At 35.0% G+C, this 19,285-nt stretch overlaps 1 long non-coding RNA gene across 1 annotated transcript; it reads left to right on the top strand.

The window, feature by feature from the left end:
* Positions 1-10,399: 10,399 nt before the first annotated feature.
* LOC126738304 (uncharacterized) lies at positions 10,400-11,956 on the top strand. Its single transcript, XR_007661283.1, has 2 exons — positions 10,400-11,569; positions 11,628-11,956. It is a non-coding gene; the product is annotated as an uncharacterized LOC126738304 (long non-coding RNA).
* The last annotated feature ends 7,329 nt before the right edge of the window (positions 11,957-19,285 follow it).

Here is a 19,285-nt window from a genome sequence, read left to right as displayed (position 1 = left end):
GTAAACAATACAATAAAGATGGAGTAAGCTACGCTTCGGAAATTGAGGAGATGGCAGGTAAATTAAAGCAAGCATATGTAAATGAAGGAGTACCTTTTGAAGTGGCTGAAAATTACACAGTTGAAGCTATAATTCATGCACTTACTCAAAATGCAAATAATGAAAGAGCTAAACTCATCATCGAAGCCGGGACTTTTTCGACCACTCAGGAGGTCATGACCATGATTTGTTAATTCCTCAACGGCCGCAAGCAATAGCAATGGTACCTTTCATCTCAGGACGGACAGATATTCTACGCGTTTTAACCAACCAAGAAATTACAGCCCGAGAAATTATTTTGAAAAGCAATAGGATAATAATAACTATTATCAAAATCGGACCGTGGATATTTTAACAATAATTATTACAACGATCGTGGAAATGGTAACAACAACCATAATAATCGTGGATATTTTAATAACAGTACCCGTGGAGGTAATAATTTCAATAATAATCGAGGAAATAATAACTATAACAGAAATAACTATTCCAATGATAACAATAACTCGTCCAGAAATAACGTGCGCGTTATACCAACGAAAATGATTCGGGAAACCAAATGGACCCCTAGCAGGACCGTGTGTTGGGGGACATGATGAATCAGTAAAAAACGTATATTCCTTTAACTTGTCCTTGTCAAATTTTGTTTTTTTTGGATATTGAAATGACAGGAATAAAAAATTCTCTTTTAGTAGACACAGGCGCAGATATATTGGTCTTTAAGAAAACAAAGATACGACTTGACCAACGGTTAAATTGTTCCAATCCAAGTAAAATAAAAGGGGTAACTAATGGAATAACAAATGCGTTAGGAACTATCAAGACAAATATTTTTATTGAACAATTTGCACTTAATCATCAATTTCACATAGTTAATGATGACTTTCCAATACCCAGTGATGGAATATTGGGGAGAGATTTTTTGGTTAAACATCATGCTGTCATAGATTATTCGCAGTGGACCATGACTTTAAAATTAGAAAATGGTACAATAAAAATTATTCCTATTTTTGATAGTTTAGAAAATAATATTCTTTATATTCCACCTAGGTGCGAAGTAATTAGACATGTTGATCAATTAAAAAGTTTGAAATCGGATGCCGTGGTGATTAATAAGGAAATTGTGTCAGGTGTGTTTATCGCAAGAACAATTGTATCGAAAGAAAACCCACTCGTCAAAATAATAAACACAACCTCTAGTAGTTTACATATTGAATTACCACAGCTGGAAACAATTAGCTCACACGAATTTAATATTTATAAAATTGAAGCGGAAACTAAAAACCAACATACTCAAATTGTGTCTGAAATTAATCAGGATGTACCAGATTTTGTTAGGACTGATCTATTCGAGTTGTGCAAGGAATATTCAGATATATTTGCTTTAAAAACGGATAAGTTAACGGTAAATAATTTTTATAAGCAAGATTTAAAAGTATGTAGTAATAAACCCGTATATATAAAAAATTATAGACAACCACAAGTTTTAAAAGATGAAATAAATATGCACCTTCAGAAAATGCTACGTAATGACATTATCGAGTCATCGGTGTCGGAATATAATATATAACAGTCCGGTATTATTAGTATCTAAAAAAAGCGCAGACGGTAAAAAAGCTTGGAGATTATGTATAGACTTTCGTTGTGTTGATAAGGCCCTTGTGGCAGTTAAATTTCCTCTTCCTCGTATTGACGATATTTTGGATCAGCTTGGCAGAGCTAAGTGGTTTTCGGTTGTAGATCTTACGTCTGGATTTCATAAAATTCCTCTTAATGAAACATCAAGGGACATTACTTCCTTTAGCAGCGATGCAGGTTCTTTTAGATTCACAAGACTTCCGTTTGGATTATCCGTTAGTCCGAAGAGTTTTCAAAGAATGATGTCTTTAGCTTTTGCAGGTATCACTTCAGAAAAGGCTTTTTTGTACATGGATGATCTAATTGTAATTGGCTGTTCTGAGGATCATCATTTAAAAAATGTAAGGGATGTTTTTAGCACTTGCAGGAAATATTGTTTAAAATTAAATCCACAAAAATGTAATTTTTTCAGAAAGGAGGTAGCTTTTTTGGGACATAAAATAACAGACAAAGGTTTTTTTTTGCCCGACGAATCAAAATATGATATAGTCAGCAAATACCCAACTCCACTTCATCGGACGAGGTCAAACGATTCGTCGCATTTTGCAATTATTATCAATAATTGCAATACATGTAACGAATATTATAATCAAACACGAATTAATTAATAGATGACAACCAAACTAAACGGTGTGTTTAATAACCTACTTTACACTTTAAAAATAACTTATCTAGTTTTTACATGACCCAAAATAGAGTAGATAAAATTACAAAGAAAATTATATAAGTTGTATGATTATGAATTATATGATTTTACGGGGATAATTTTATTTATTTTATACTTTCAACCCCTTGGCGGGAGTTGCAACCACCCTCAAAATCTTAAACAGGAATAGGGGACAAGTGATACCTTATTTTAAAGGTCTTTTTATTCTAGTTACAACTGCCAAGTTTGAAGTTGCGAACTTATTGCTAACAAGTTAGCCCATAAGTAACTGTAAGAAGGTGATAATCAGCGATAGGTTGATCTTTGGAGAAGCGCCACACGATTCTTTGATAATCGGCGTATGCGGGGTTTATTAAAATTTGCCTAAACATTTGGCGAACATCGGCTGTGAAAACAAAACGATGAATTCTGAAGCCAAGAAGTAACTCGAAAATATCAGTTTGTAACTTGGGTCCAGGGAGAAGACACTCATTAAGCGACATGTCCCCGGGAGATTTTGCTGAAGCGTTAAATACTTCGCGAAGTTTAGTGGTGGGACTGGAATCCTTTAACACACAATGATGTGGGATATAAAATGACCGTTGTGGTATGTCCTCTGAAGGTAGTAATTTCATGTGATTTTGAGTAAGGTATTCCTGCATAAAAGCAGAATAATCACAGTAGAGCTTCGGATTCCTTTCGAGTCTGCGCTCTAACGATAAAAAGTTTCGCACAGCTAATTCTCTACTGCTAGTAAACTCAGGGTCCTGGCTTTGAAATGGCAAGGAAACTACGAATCTCCCATTTTCGTTGCGATAGGTAGAATTAGCAAAGATTTCCTCGCATTTTCGATCCTCTGGAGATAAAGTCTTGACGTGAGGTACCTCCTCAACTTCATTTGTCATCTTTCTTTTGTCAAAGATTTTGAAACAATACCATTGTTTAATACTTTCAGCGCTAGTTTTTAGAGGTTCTTGATTTACAAAACAAAAACCCTCGCACCCATCGATTTTTGATTTTAGAAAAACTTGCTTAAATTTTTAACACCACAACTTCAACCCCTTAGCGGGGGCGACATTTATAGCGGACGGGACCTTCATTTCTTAAATGGAAAGGTGTGTGTTGTGATAAATCTTTTGAAAGGGCATTCAATTTTCTTTACAATAGCGCTTTGTTTTTTAAGTTTGAGCTACGCATCGCCAAACAATGGAATTCTAAACATTTTACTGAATATTTTAGCTGTGTAACAATCCAATTTTATCTTCACTAAATAAGTTGATGTCAATTACTTATGTCTTGTTCTTCTTTTTCTTGATTTCTTGTTATTCTTCTTTGGAAGATCATATTCAGTATTTAGTTAAAAAAGCTAAAAATGCTCTTAATATAATCCGGGTAGTTACCTGTAAGAAATGGGGAGCAGACCCCAATGTTGCCCTTATGTTTTATAGAGCCTATGTCAGATCAATATTGGACTACGGTTGTCAATTCTACGGATCCGCAGCAGAGATGCATTTAAATTAAATCGAAATAGTAAAAAATAAATGCCTAAGATATTGTGTCGGATTTTTAAATAGTACACCAATTGAAGTATTAGAGGCTGAAACTGTAGAACCTCCTTTATTTTTAAGAAGATTGTATCTAAGTCTTAAGCTTTTATTAATAAGCTTTTGTTAAGGTTGATTTCAAAAAATATTAGCTTAATTACTAAGATACATAATTTTACCATTTTAAATTATACTAATTCTTACTGGCGTCTTAAAAAAACCTTCATTGTTAGTAACTAGGTATTCCTGGATCTCCCAAATTAAAACTAATATTTTTTCTGCACAAATAAATTCTCAATGTGACATTAATGAATTTTACTTAAAATATATTCCCAAAATAAAAATAACACTTTTGGCTGATAGTGTATATCTATCCAGTTGGTTATAGTTGAAGTCTGGTGAGAAGATTTTAATAAGGATAAACTTATACTCAGTGTCTTTGTGGATCTGAAATGTGCTTTTGAAGCCATTGATAGATACACAAAATTATTTAAAAAATTTCATGCCGTAGATCTAACGGTTTTAAAATGTATTGATAATCATTTATCATATTCACAAATTATTAAAAATCACTTTTATTAGTCTTTTTTGGTAAATTCTAATTATGAATATATATTTTGATAAATTTTCTTTAATACACAAGATAAACACATATACAGGGTGTTTTCAAAGTTGAGTCATTGATTTTAACTGCTTGTAGGACTCGTTAAAAAGGGTTGATATACCAAAAATCCCCTATATGACGTTGCGTAGTAAAAGAGATAGTAAAACATCATAAACACAAAAAAATTAGGAAAAATACGAATGTTAATAAACAATTATATATTTTTTATATTCTTTGTGAATGCCGTGTAAATTCTTACCGTTTTTTGTTTACTGCTCTTACCGTTTACGAAAATTTGTGTTATTTTATGGTTTTTAGTACGAGTCTTTATTACATCTAGTTATTTTGATATTTTGTGCGAAAAAATGGCCTATGTTTACGAAAATAATGAACTAGTGGAAATAATTATTATCTATGGAAGACTTAGGTATTTAAAGGAATAACGAGGGTGCCACGCTGGAAGAGGAGATGTTACACCCTGAAATGTTAGAAATTAAGGAAATTATTGTAGAAATGGTGGAAGACTACCCAATACTAAGTACTAGAGCCATAGTAGCAGAAGTTTAAGTTTCTCATAGTAAAGTGTGAAAGACAATACACCAAGTATTATCGTTATTATCAACGGGTACAAGCGTTACAATCTGAAGATCATCCAACAAGAGTTGTATTTTGCCAGTGACTTTTAGAAAAGTTCGGCAGAAATAAAGATTTTGCGGAATTAATTTTGTGAACACAGTTACACGAGATGGAGAGCAAAATTTCCACAACAATCATGTTTGATGCAGTAGAAAATCTGCATGCTGTAAAAAGATCTAATTTTCAACATACATTTTCATTAAATGTTTGGGCAAGCGCCGGCATGCTTATTGGACCCTGCTTTTTACCACCTCGCCTGACCGGTGAATATTATTTAGATTTTGTTCCACACAATTTGCCACAATTATTTGAAGATGGTCATCTAAATGTAAGAATGTGTGATTCCTTCATGGTGGGGCTCCACCACATATCACCCAAGAAGTTCACGAACATCCAATTAATGAGTCTCCTCGCTCTCCAGATTTAACGCTTTGCGATTTTTTTTGAGCTATTTGAAATAGTTAGGTGTATCACGATAGAGCAGTTAATATTAGCTAATACTTACTTCAAGAGCGCATTGAAAATTCCAAACGTGACCCAGTCGACAAAAAGGAGGACAATCACAAACTTGTCCCCTCAGATAGAAAAAAAAGCATAAAAGAAAGCTACTTTTCTAGAGGGAGGCCCTGTTTCTATCCATAGACGAAAAAAAATATTTTAATGTTTATGAAGAATCGTAACTCAGGAGAGTCATCAAACAAAACCCAGGCAACTTTGCCACAATTGATGAAGACAGTTTTAAGTAAGTCCAAGCTCGTGAAGAAGACTATAGGACTGAAAACGCTATTCATGGAAATCGACAACAAAACCAAAGGATATGAGATAGATAGCGAGGAAGATCTTATCTCAGTCCCAAGTCCTCCAACAAATGACGAAAACTACTACACACCAACTTGCGAGAACTGAACGAGAACAACATTAGCTCACAGTGTAATTCAGGATCCTAGTGTGGAATATCAACGAATTAACAAGTACACAACAGGACATAAAACATATACTAAATAAATAAAAAATCCATTTAGCATGAATAAATGAAGCACACTTAAACCAAGAAGACAAAATCAACAATTACACGATTGAAAGACTGGACCGAATAGATAGCTATGGAGGAACTGCTTTTTTTTGCTGATTAATAATAATAAAGCACATATAGCAAGATAAGGTCAGAAATTATGGATATGACCCACCAAATATAACACTATCAAAGCTGTATAGCTGTATAGCTGTCCCGACTTAACACTGGTTCAAGTGATGTCAGTTACAAATGTAACTGAGAAATCTATGAGAATCTTATTAATAGTGACCACATACCGATCATCATTACCATTACTACCAAAACAGGATATAACCACAGTGCACCACAATCAAAATGGAATACTAAGTTTGCCAACTGGGAAAAAATAAAGAAAAGAAAAGACGTCACTCAAAATTATAATCAAAGCTTAGAGATAACCAATGAAGTTTCAGAACAAACAATCCCAAAAATATCTACGCAAACAAGACAACATATAATAAACTAATCTGGTATAACAAACAAGTAACAAAAAGAAAACATACTTTCAAGGTGAATGAAAGTGCAACAAATCAACAAAATTTACAAGACTTCAAACGGATATCTGCACAAATAAGACGCTTTCTCAGGAGAAAAAAAGAGAATTCATGAAATTTTGTAACGATCGAAATAGAAATACACCTATAATACAAGCATGCCACTGTGCATTTGTGCAAACACCGAAGACATTGAAGATGTTAATAGCCCATTACTTCAACGTGTATCTCGCACTGAAGAAGTTCAGATGTTGGAATTTGCAGATGACTTAGTTATGAGGACTTCAAGCAGGAAGTAAATAAAAACATAACAGTGTTGCAAAACTACTTAAATATGGTACTTGTGGCTACAAAATCATAGCCTAAAAATTTCAGAACAAAAAACTAAATCTATGATATTTTCAAAACGAAACCCAAAAAATACCCGACCAAATCTTAAAATTAACAATTAAAAAGATATTTAGTGGGTATTATATTACAAACACTTAGTTGTGATTTTTGACAACCACTTAAAATGGACTAGACATATTAAAAATCAAGCAACACAAAAGCCCTAAAGGGAATAAATGTTATGAAAAGTTTAACTATAGTTCGAACACACTTCGACTATCGATCACAATGCATTTTTAAAACGACCAAAGCCAACTGAAACAAACTAAACAGTAAGGTAAAGTCACGAATGTTTTGTAGTTAGGTTAGGTTTGTTGTGAGTGGGGTACCTTGTGTCCCTCCACTGCCACTCTAGGTCTATTGTGGCTCACTTCTAGGTTCAAAAAAGTAGTCCATTTTTCTCAAAGAGACCTCTTAATTAAGACCTCAAAACAGGAGTTTTGTCAACGGATTTAATGTGAACGTCAGCATTATTTTTTATTTCTCAAGTATTTATTTTTGTTTCAATTTAAATGTTTGTGGTGTTAATCTAATAGATTTACCGATATGACGATGCCTTAGGACGAAACACGTGTAATCGTTTTTAAAAAATAAACATAATTTAAGACCATTGACTTTGTGTCCCCCAATATCTGAATTTTCACTTCTAGGTGTTTATACTTCCCCAATCAAGTTCGCCGTCTTTAAGAGCTCGATAATTTGACTGGGAGAAGCATTCTTAATGTCTTCCGTTTTAGGTAAGGCATTGCTGAAGATGGCCTGCCTGATTTTCTCTAGTGCCGGACATCTGCATAGGATGTGCTCTGCAGGCTCGTCTTCCTTCATGCATAGTCTGCATTCGGCGACTTCCGCCGAATCAACCCTATTCATGTGGTGACGCAGTCTGAAGTGGCCGGTATACATCCCTATTAGGGCATTTGGTATAAAAGCTTTCGCATGGTTGTGTCCCGGTAATCCCTCACAGTAGCACCTTGCTTGGTTGTGCACCAGGTTTGAGATTGTGTGTTTTGCCGTATTGTAGTCAATGCCTAATACTGGTTCTGGACCTATGAAGTTGGATTCTGCCCTTTTTTTGGCTAGCTTTTCAGCCGCATCATTTCCTCTGAGCCCAACATGTCCCGGAATCCTTGTTAGGGTAATTTTGTTCCCTTCCCTAAGCAGTATGAGCTCGTTTTTGCAGCTCCATATGTGCAAATAAAGGATTCAAGCGCTTTTAGAGCCGTCTGACTGTCACTGCCATTTTTGATGGTTCTGTTTTCAAGTTGCATTTGGTTAAGCATTCGTGCACAGATTTCAATTGATGAGTATTTCCCAAGGCAGATAGCTTTCTCTGTTTGAGTTAGTGCAGTATATTTTAGCTCCTACTCCAAAATTGGTCAAAAAAAAACACATCCCAGGATAAACTGTACGTTTTTCTTTTTGCAGTATGCAATCAGATTTTGCACCAGGAATTTTGGGGGAATTTGTTCTGCTGCATCGTCCTGAATACTGAGCATATGATTGCCTCCGCACCGTCTGCGAAGAAGACGTGGGCCGCTATGGTCTCGCTGTCGCAGAGATCTGAGAGAGTAAAATAGTTAATGTTATTCCTGATCACCAAACTCAAGCACACCCTGGAACTTTTGCCAAGTAGTGATTTGGCTACTTTACCAGTGGTTATACCCAGTTGACCTTTATTGGAGTTCTATGGTTCTTGAATACGGGCGATATCGATTTTCACCTCATCGAAGATTTTTGCCAAGACAGTGCTTGCAGCCCTAGCATGCTGCAGATTAGCTTGTAGTACTTTAAACCGTGGTGCAGGCTTTAAAGTACCAGGAGGAGGTTGAATCCCCCGCACGTCTCCGGAATGCTCCATTCTCGGACGTAAGGACGATGGCAAGGGCATTTTCATAGTCCCTGCCTTCGGCCCTAAGCTTAACTAGGCGTTTGCATTGCGCCCTATTAAGTTTCTTCCTGAGGGTGGTAGGATCATCTCTGGGGTTGTCACACTCCCCAGAGGCACCACGCTCACCCCTCACAACCTCAAATCCCGGCGTTGTGAACCCCCGGGGAGCATCTTGCCACTCCTCGCTGGTCCCTAACTTCGGGCGTCCGAGTGGAGGGATTCTCCCCCTCACTCCCGGCCATTACCATCGGATCCACCTCCATTGCAGAGTTCATAACGTCCTCTGCAGGTATACCTTCGGGTATCGGTAGTGGTGCAATTCATCCGTCATCCGCGAAGATTCTTCTAAAAGAGAATCCTGACTATTGCCCGCCACGTTAGGGTCTTTAATTTTTTTGTGCCGTTTCTCCATAGAAAGTTCCACGAGAAGCTAGGGAAAGTTGGTCGATTTTGACAGAGCCCCCCCCGCATGGTGCCATGCAGAGCTCAGCACGATAGCTTCCTCCTTGTCTTAAAGCCAAAACCTCAGAAGCCCCATCTCGAGAGAGGAAAGAAGAAGATAGCACAGTGTGAGAAAAGGGAAATCTAGAACTGTGGTCAGATTGACCGATAGCAGATAGCACAAATTAGAAAAAACGAAAAAAAAGAACTAACATATTCTGGGTATCAATGTTTTCTGACGACACAAAAATATATGCAGTTCCCCTAACTTCTCATCAATAATTGCAAACCGATCTGAACACTATTTCGAAGTGGTGCAGTAAATGGTTACTTCCACTTAACGCGGACAAGTGTGTGGTGTTACATTTAGGAAAAAATAATCCCCAGCTACCCTACCAAATAAATAACATTAAACTTAAAAAAGTAAAATCCTATTGTGATCTCGGAATAATAGTAACTAAGGATCTCCCTTGGTCCCAGCACATTGCCTCAATTGTGAAACGTCCAAATTCTATGTTGTATTTGCTACAAAAAACTTTTGTTAAAATTCCATTTCACAATTTTATGAAGTTGTATACCACGTTTGTCCGGCCTATTATTGAATATGCAGGTCTCATCTGGTGCGCGACAAAAATTTACTTGAATTGTTGTAGCGACGCGCTACACGATCTATGTATAGTTTGCGTATGCCGAGACCTACCTACAGCGAGAGACTTTCCAATGCAAACTTGCTAACTTTTGATAAACGAAAGCTTCGTGGTAATATAATTTTTACATTCAGAATCCTTTATAATTATTTGGGCTGTGATCCAAACGAACTATTTAAAAGAAATCAGGATACTAGATTTCGCGGTCACACTTTGCAATTAAAAAAACAGATGTATACAACAAAAACACGTCAAATGTTTTTGCCAAATAGAGTGGTCGATGTTTGGAATTCATTACCCGTAGATGTCATAACTGCTCCTTTTGTAAACTGTTTTAAGAATCGTCTGGACAAATTGGACATTTAGTGTTTAAATTTCGCAGCTGATATTTGAAGATTTATTAAAATATATTGTAATGCCTACTTAGTGCATAGAGCTATACGGAATGTAAAATCTTGGCTTTTATCTAATAAAATAATAATAATAAATAGGATGCGATAAATTCCGTTAAAAATTACAGACCAATTAAACCTTACTTAGTCACTTTGCTAAGCTATTTGAATCTTTACTACTAAAGCAACTATTTTTTGGAGTCAAACAAGTTATCGACGTTAACAAACATGACTGTTTCCAAACAAGTCGGTAATAACCAACTTAATACTATTTATTTAGAATGTTTACGAAAATATGGAGAAAGGTCTGGCAACTTGAGACGTGTACACTGACTTTTCCAAGGTTTTTAATAAGGTTATTATTACACTTTTCATAAAGTTCGTTAAGAGAATTTCGGTGTGCACGAAGCCTTCCTCAACCTCATTATTACCTAACGAATCGGTCTCAGTATGTCGCCATGAATTGCGTAAAGTCTTCTTGCACTATCGTAACTTCAGGAGTACCACATGGTTCTCATTTGGGACCGATATTGTTTTCAATTTTGTTAAATGACATTCGTCAATGTTTTGGAATTTGTAAATATCTTGCATATGCAGATCTAAAAATATGGAGCTTTCTAATCTTGAAAGTTATTGTACTTAAAATAAATTATCTATTAATCCAGAAAAATGCCATTCGATAACCTGTAACGTTTTTATTTTTTTGGTTGCTTTTATAATGTAATAATTTAATATTGCATGAATAGTACTGATCGCGATATATAGTGTCTAGTTAATGGCATTGTAAAAATAAGAACCCTAGATGGCGTTAGCTGTTCTTCGCTTTGAATTTTAAACAATTTACTAGAATACGGTTGTTTTTCTCTCTGTCTCTGCCTAACGTGATTTTTCTGTCTGACTTTGTCATTGGTCATGTACGCCATGCTCAAGGATCAACTTTTACGTATTGGCATTTTCGATACCGGGCTGTTGTTGCCATTGTTTTTCCTGTAATTTCAATACTTTGCCTTTCTAAATGGTGCGGTCTTCAGGTTAACAAGTTCAATTGCTCGAGGTTGCGATTCGACCTCATAGTTACCCCATGGCGACACTATGTAATGTCAAAGATTACTTTAATCTTTAATACACTTTATAAAAGACCCTCCAACATCTTGAGGTAAGCTTAATTCCTAAAGATTGATTCCTGAAGTTTAACTTGTTAAATGAGATCTTAGTTTTAAGGGCCATCCCGAGATATCTCAGGTGCTGTTCCCATTTCCCATCATAAATTAGAGCTTTATCAGGATTTATTGCTTCTTCATGGCGTTATTGATTGGACCTTACTTAGCTGCTGTCCTTCAATCTGCACAATGGGTTGCCAGGTCAAGGAAGATAAAAGGAACGTGTAACCAGTGTCCTGATTTCTGATTTGTTATTGTTATTTTGATTTTGGGACTAGTCATATTGGCAATTTATATCATTTTGGGCTCCTTAATTTATTAATTATCGTCTAGTGTCTAAAGTTCTTTCTTGGTAATTTACATTATAATGTAATTTACATATCTACCTAAATAATCATTTACTTAATACCTTTTAATCTCACTATTCTGATTTTCATGCAGTATTATACAGTGCGAACGTAAAGGTTGGAATAAATTCATTTAAAATTCAGGGGTATGTTCAAGAAAAAAAAAGCTCGGACATGTCGATTTTTATTTTTAACTGCGGGTTTTCTTACTATAATTTTATGTATACAGGGTGGCCCAAAAATAAGTTACGGTCATCAACGTAATTTTTTTAAATGTAAACACCTATTTTTTATTTTAGATTTAGGTTCTACATCAAATTCTAAGTACATTTCATGTACCATGTCCTATACCTAAACTCGACCGTTGACGATTGAACACAATAAAAGGCTATTTTTGGAAGAGTTATTTATATCAAGCAACCTATCAGTTATTGTTTGGTTATTTACATTTGTGGTTGGTGTTTTTGATTGTTAATTTGTCACAATTTGTTGACATCAAATAATTTTGAGTGAATTTAGTTTGATTTAGAGGCCTAAGCAAAGTTTTGCTTGTGTTAAGTTTATCAAAAGATAAAATTAAAATTTCAAAAAATGGTACGTCTTAGTGAGCGAGAGCGAATAGAGATTTTGATGATGATTGGTTATGGAAACAGGATGCGCACTCAGATGGAAGTCTGTGAAATTTATCATGCCAAGTATCCTGATAGGCCACGTATATCTCAAAGTACTGTCAATAAAATAGAACAGAAATATCGGGATTTGGGTCATGTCAGGGATAATTATACGAAAGGTCGGTCAAGTATATCAGAAGAGAAGCAACTAAATGTTTTGCTGGCAGTTGAAGAAGATTGCCATAAAACGACTCGCAATATTGCGTTAGAAAATCAGATATCCCAGACATCCGTCGTTAAGTATTTAGGTATAAATAAATGGCACCTTTACAAAGTTCAATTGGTTCATGAACTAAATGAAGATGACCCAGATAGGCGTTTAGAATTTTGTGAGAGACTTATGGACTTGTGCCATGCTAATCCACAATTTTCAAAAAAAAATGTATTTTCTGATGAGGCAACGTTTTGTCTTCATGGTAGTGTAAACCGGCAAAACTGCCGATATTGGGCTACTGAAAATCCGCACTGGATGATGGAGTGCCACAGCCAAGTCCCTCAAAAAGTAAATGTTTGGGCGAGGGTGATTGAAAACAGGGTTATAGGGCCCTTTTTCTTTGAAGGATACTTGAATGGTGAGAGGTATTTAGAGTTTTTAGAAAATGACTTGGTTTCATGCCTTGCCACTTTATACCCCGATCCAGAAGACCCGGATATATTAGATAATTCCTTATGGTATCAGCAAGATGGAGCTCCAGCCCATTACACTCGTCCCGTGCGCCAGTACCTGGATACCGTTTTCCCTGGACGTTGGATTGGTCGGAGGGGTGCAATTGAATGGCCGGCCAGATCGCCGGATCTGACTCCTTTAGATTTTTTTTTGTGGGGGTATCTTAAGTCCAAAGTTTATGTTAATCGGCCAAACAACATTGAAGACTTAAAAATTAGAATAACGGAAGAAATAAGATTGATAGAACCTTCTGTTATCGATAACGTTTTACAAGAATTTCAGCATCGACTGGGATATTGCCAAGAGGTTCGTGGCAGCCATTTTCAACACTTAATAAATTAATTAAAATATTTTTATGTATTCTTGCTTGATATAAATAACTCTTCCAAAAATAGCCTTTTATTGTGTTCAATCGTCAACGGTCGAGTTTAGGTATAGGACATGGTACATGAAATGGACTTAGAATTTGATGTAGAACCTAAATCTAAAATAAAAAATAGGTGTTTACATTTAAAAAAATTACGTTGATGACCGTAACTTATTTTTGGGCCACCCTGTATACATAAAATTATAGTAAGAAAACCCGCAGTTAAAAATAAAAATCGACATGTCCGAGCGTTTTTTTTTTGAACATACCCCTGAATTTTAAATGAATTTATTCCAACCTTTACGTTCGCACTGTATGTAAGCAACTGCAATGAAAAATATATATTTTTTTAAATTCGATTTAGTACATGTTGGACAGTGTAATGTGCGGTAAGTTAGTGACTTTAGCCAAAGGGTAGTTACTACTAGCAAGATATTGATTTTTTTAATGTTTAGATCTTTGGTGCATGCAAGTTTTCATTTCAGGGGTTGTACTATTATCTAGAAACTGTCTTATAATTTGTACAACAATGATTTATTTAAGTGAAAGTTTAATTATTGAATAGAAATAGCATATTTTTATAATATAATGTTAATAATTGAAGCTTATTTTGTGTTTTACTATGTGTTATATTTCTTAACTACCTTTTTGTTAATAGCCAATTAATGTTCTCCAGACTGATAAGCTGCCGTTAGCATATATTCCACTTTCAACATCAGTCAATTATTATTAAAAGTAAAAATGAAATAAAAGGTGGTTACAACCCTTTAGTAGAAAACCAATTCAAACACAAAACAAATGTGATGACTATTGGAGGCCCCAGATTTGAAAGCACTACGTTAACATATGTGGAGTGTATTAAGGATTCGAGTGTGGCATTGGATTCCAACTGCTCAACATTTATATAGAAAACATTGTTCTAAAAGCTCTAAAAAATCTAGGTTTTATATCTCGAATTACAAAGGCTTTTCAACCATTAAAACCAACCATAGAATATGCGACAGTAGTTAGGAATCCAATGTATCACAAACATAGTGACCAAATTGGAAAGGTACAACGCATGTTTGTAAATATACTTAATTTCGCGGTCGAAACAATTCGGATTTAGTTTTAATTTATAAGATCATTAACAATCAACAATGGACAATGGAAATAACAATGGACTCCTGCTACTGTGTGGAAAATTTAAATATTAACGTTAATCCTTACAAGTTGCGTAATAAATCAACCTTTCACATCTTATTATTCAAATTATTTGTCTAACTCTCCTTTATTCAGATGCAGCCGTAGTTTTAATTATTTTCAACAAACTAATTTCTATGACATATTTTTCACCAGTCTGGCGTCATTTGAGGGATTCTACCTAATGTTACAAAGAAATTATATTGTCCTCATTTTCTTATATTTTTTTTATGATCATAAAGATAATAACAAATAAGTAAGTCAGTTAGGTCTATTTCTTGGTATATTTGTTATGTTTAGTGAAAGTGTAATAATTTATAAAGCGCTTACTTGTGTTTTTAAATTCACTAAGATATTTTGTGCTTGTTATTGGATTGTTTAGTCTATCTGTAGGAGAGCGTTGTACTTAAATAAATAATCAGTGTGTACGCAAGGGCGTCGCCAGAGAGGGGCAGGGGGGGGGGCAATTGCCCCCCTGTAGGCCTAGAGGTTAACGCTAAACCAGTCATCCGGCTAATTGAAACTTTACTTTTGAAAACGTATATTTCGTAACTTATCACTTATTAATTTCTAATTTCACTTAATAATTAAGCTATTAGGTAACTTCAATCTAAGATAAGGCTTTACTATACCTATACATATTTACATTTCGGGGGCTCGAAGCGCTCGCAAGTGAAAAGCGAATTGAAACGATTACGCTCACTTTGAGCCAAGAACCTACGGATACTACGGAAAACGTACGACTTTGCCAAAGACGCCCAGTATCTGAAAAGAAAATTCAATCATTCCTGGTTGGAAATGTACTCACCATGGTTAGCATACTCTCGCCAACAAAAAGGAGCCTTCTGTAAATTCTGTACACTATTTCCACCCAATCTGAGCTCCGTTAGAGGTGTTTTAGGTTCGTGCATTATAAGGCCGTTTTGTAAGTTCAAAGATGTTCATAAATACTGCAGAAAACACGCAGATACTCACTTTCATAAGACGGCATTGGAAGCAGCTAAATCTTTTCTTGATAATGTGCCAGTAGATGTGCAAATTAACAAATACTCTCAGGAAAGTCTTGAAAAAAACAGGAAAATTATAAGATCGATTATTTCGTGCATTGCGTTTTGCGGATCCCACGACCTAGCATTAAGCGGGGCAAGCTATGGTGATGGAATTCTGGAAGGGCTGTATAAGATGCGAATTGACGCAGGAGACACTATTTTAAAAAACCATCTTGAGCATGGAAAGAAAAATGCAAGTTATCGATCGGTTGACATCCAGAATGAGATTATCAGTATTTGTGGAGATGTTATTAAGGCCGATTGCATCAAAAATGTGAAGATATCGCAAGCATATAGCATTTTAGCAGACGAAACAGCTTATATTTCTGGAAAGGAACATCAAAGATATAATTATATTTTTTCTTGAATCGGTTCTAAGAAGAAAATTAATACCCAATATTCCCAAGCTGTGCGAAACAAGGTGGAGCGAGAAATACAAGAGCATCAGAGTTTTTTTTTAAGAGAACTTTTGTGATATAATGGAGGCACTAGAAACCCTGTCTCGAGATAGCAATATTGCAACAAGGAAACATGCATATCAGCTCCATGCTGCAGCTTCCAAAGTTTCGTTTATTTTTAGCCTTGGATTGATAGCCAAATATTCCGCTCTTTTAGAACCAACAGTAAACGTGCTCCAATCAGTCTCCTTGGATGCAGTTCAGGCATCACAGCATATTGATCGTATTTTAAAATTGATCAAAAACCACCGTGAGAATCCCGAAAATTGGATTGGATATGAAATCAATACCGCGTACTGCTGAAAGACAACACCGTAGCAACCACCCATCAAAAAGCCCCTCAGAATTTTGGCGCAGGTCCATAACAATTCCTTATTCGGACTCAATTATAAATTCCCTAGAAATAAGGTTTTCTGAAGAAAATAGACCATCATTTACTTTGTCAAAACTACATCCTGCTCAAATGAAAAACATTTCTTTGGAAGAACTTGAAGAGGCTTGTGAGGAATTTAAAAATTTTTACGGTGTTACAAATTTCCAAAATGAGATAGAGCTTTGGAAAAAAAAATAAGAAGGAAAAACCAGAATCGGTCAAAATGAGTGTTGTGGACATCCTCAAGGAAACTGATGATTTCTTTCCTGAAATTAAGAAGGCTTTACAGATCCTTGTTGCATTACCTTGTACGACTTGTACAGTTGAAAGGTCATTTAGTAGCCTTAGGAGAATCAAAACCTAGTTGAGAAGCACCATGTCTGAAACTCGACTCAATGCCCTCGCTATGATGAGTGTATACAGGCAACACATTTTTAAAAACTTGGACGATTTTGTTAACAAAGTGACTAACGAACTCGCAAAGAACCCTAGAAGATTATTTTTCAATTGATTTTCATGTAAATATTTTGTTCGGTTTTTATTTATTTTTTATTAAAATTTTTGTTTTTTGTCTTTAGTTCTTTCATGCTGCCCCTCCCTAGCTTACCGGCTGGCGACGCCCTTGGTACGGCAGAAACGTTAGCAATAAGGTAAGCCGTAAAATGCCTTGCTAGAACAAATAAAAAACTACGCGACTATTTGCTCGGACTCTCTCAGTAGACTACAAGCAATTGCCAAAACCGAAGGAAAGAATTGACAAGGAAAGCGACTGCGTAACACTATCAACTAGGCAAGAAATACTCAATCACGGAGAAAATGACATAAAGTTAATGGGGATACCAAGTCATACAGGTATAAGGGGTAATGAGAAAGCTGATAAACTGGCACAAGCAGGAAGACAACTGGAACGAATTACTCAACCAAATCTCATTGACTCAAAAGGTTTCATCAATGACGGAAAAGGAGAAATAGGAGGATGTGGGAACACCGGTGCACCAATTGGCCAATGGGAAAAGGGGGGAGACTATGCAAGAATGGAGCCAAAGCCATTAAAAAAACTGGTTTACGGATATACCATACATAAAAAGAAAGACAATTATAGTTCAGTTCAGAGATCTATTAGAATCTTTGATGTGCCGCGAATAGTTTGTGTGCCGGTGTTGCTTGTATTGTCACGTGACATGGATGTTTAAATCGCAAAATTTTATGTGGAAAGAGTCATAATGTAATATTCTAAGAGATATTTAATCATTCCATTAAATAAATAAATATTTTAAGCATTTTTTAAAGAATTTATACATTTGATTCGTAAAATTTGACTACATGCGCCCACGTACTATTTTGTTAGACATCTGACCTTAGTCACAGCCACTCAAGCGTGAAAACTTGCACAGGTCCGTCCTTAAAATTTATTTGCATTTAAAACTTATTATTCGGGATTTTTGGGTTTAGTTTTATTGAGTTAGAAATTTAGGATAGTTGATAGTAAGATAATATTTAATTTAAATATAACATTTAAGTACGTAAAATGTGTTTAACCAAAAATTTTAATTTAATAAGTTTAGTTTTTAGTTATCAGTGGGGTGTTTATAACAAGTGATGAGAGAATAGGTGGTACGAATTACTTAGGGCCATTTATTCTATGGATTAAGGCATTAAATATTTACTTTTTGACACAAAAGTGTAAAATGTTTTGGTTTGTCTTCAAATTTTATATATTTCCTTTTTTGCGTATTGAGATTTATTTTTACTTGGTGGTGATTATTAATGGGGATTTTGGCTGCCATATTCAATGTCCTTTATTATTGTTTTTTTTTTAATTAATACATATGATGATATATTATTATAATAATATACTCATGAAAACCCCCATCTCTATATTTAGTACCAACTTTTTTTGATAAAAAGTAATTATGTAGTCAGAAAAGTGGAAGTATATTTTTTAAACTAAACTTTTACATTAAAAATCATCTAGCTGTCTATATCTTATGCGTGTAAAAGACACAAGTTGTACTTATAAAAAACACACTTTACATCCTGAATGTAATATTTATTAATTTGTTTGCCTCATATTTAGTTATTGTGCATATTAGGAGAGATTAGATGAAAATTAACAAAAATAAATGCTTATACCAAAAACTAAAAATCTTATACAAAACACTACATTTTAAGTATACTGGATCCTAAAACTACAGTGAGGATACTAAATACTTTTATAAATTTAACCACTCTTTTGAATCTGGTCCAAAGAGTTAATACAATTTTCTAAATTCTGTTTTTTTGCCTTTGTTCTTTAGCAGTTTCTTCCATTAAGGAAGGGAACAGTTTCTCTGTTGCCGCTATGGGTTCCAACTTCATCTCGCACATCAGCATATGGATACTAAAGCATTACATTATATATACTTTATTATGTGGCTGAAGGACAAACAGGGGCAGCAAGCTGAAAAAAACAAAACTTTAAACTTGTTTAATTAATAAAAATAGGGTTTTCTTACTATGGCAAAAAAGGGCCTTTTTCCCAGAGAATGGAAATCATACATCAATCATAAACGTATCATACCATGTTTCGGCTAAATAATATATGGATCTTTCTTCCTC

Source organism: Anthonomus grandis, chromosome 7, assembly GCF_022605725.1.
Source record: "Anthonomus grandis grandis chromosome 7, icAntGran1.3, whole genome shotgun sequence".
Lineage (NCBI taxonomy): Eukaryota > Metazoa > Arthropoda > Insecta > Coleoptera > Curculionidae > Anthonomus > Anthonomus grandis.
This window is presented reverse-complemented; position numbering and strand designations above follow the sequence as displayed.